Source organism: Leucoraja erinacea, chromosome 22 (genome assembly GCF_028641065.1).
Source record: "Leucoraja erinacea ecotype New England chromosome 22, Leri_hhj_1, whole genome shotgun sequence".
Lineage (NCBI taxonomy): Eukaryota > Metazoa > Chordata > Chondrichthyes > Rajiformes > Rajidae > Leucoraja > Leucoraja erinaceus.
The window spans coordinates 1,232,682-1,233,525 of record NC_073398.1 but is presented as its reverse complement, the minus strand read 5'-3'; the positions used below and the strand labels follow the sequence as shown (position 1 = coordinate 1,233,525).

Sequence of the window (844 nt, the reverse complement as noted above, 5' to 3'; positions counted from 1 at the left end):
CTCTGCAATATAAACATAATATACACTTACAAAATATGTTTTTGCGGATTGCAATGAGAAAACAATGATTCTTGGGGATTGCAAAGTCCGAAAGCAAACAATATAAAAAATAGTACTACGACACATAATTATTGCCTACAGTTATTTCACGCCATTGTGTTTTAATGGATTAATGAAGGCGGCAGAGAGCGGGTAAAATGTTTGACCCCGACGTGATTCGAACACGCAGCCTTCTGATCTGGAGTCAGACGCGCTACCGTTGCGCCACGAGGTCTGAAGCAAAATTGCCGCGGAATCCTCTTAAAGCCGCTGCTGCCGCCGCCTGTCCCCGGCCCGGCCCGGCCTTTCCCCTGCTGTGGCGCTGCAGGCGCTGCCCGGCCCACCCGGGATCCCCAGGCTGGAGGCTGCTGTGGCGGACAAACTTCCTCCTGTGTGACCCCTCACGGATAGAAGGACGGCAGCTATCTGTAGAGAGCGGTGAAGGGCGGCTCCCTCACTCTTGGGGGGGCTCCCTCACTCTGGGGGGGAGGGCTCCCTCACTCTGGGGAACTCCCTGATTGAGCAGCTGAGGCCCCCTCACTGAGGATGAAGAGGCTCCTTTGCTGAGGAGGGGGAGGCTCCCTCACAGTTGGGGGGGTCCTCACACAGGGGGAGGCTCCCTCACTGTTGAATGTGTGAAAAGACAGACATAAAAAGCTGGAGTAACGTAGCATCTCTGGAGAGAAGGAATGGGTGACGTTTTGGGTCGAGACCCTTTTTATATGTATACTAGATCAAGTGCAGACCCGTTGAGTCTGTTACCCCAACAAGGGTGGAGGGAAGGTGGGGAGAGGGGGGGGGAGAG

General features: G+C 54.4%; 1 non-coding gene across 1 annotated transcript; it reads right to left on the bottom strand.

Annotated features, from left to right (window-relative positions):
• Positions 1–202: 202 nt before the first annotated feature.
• Positions 203–274, bottom strand: trnaw-cca (transfer RNA tryptophan (anticodon CCA)). Its single transcript has one exon. It is a non-coding gene; the product is annotated as a tRNA-Trp (tRNA).
• Positions 275–844: the final 570 nt, after the last annotated feature.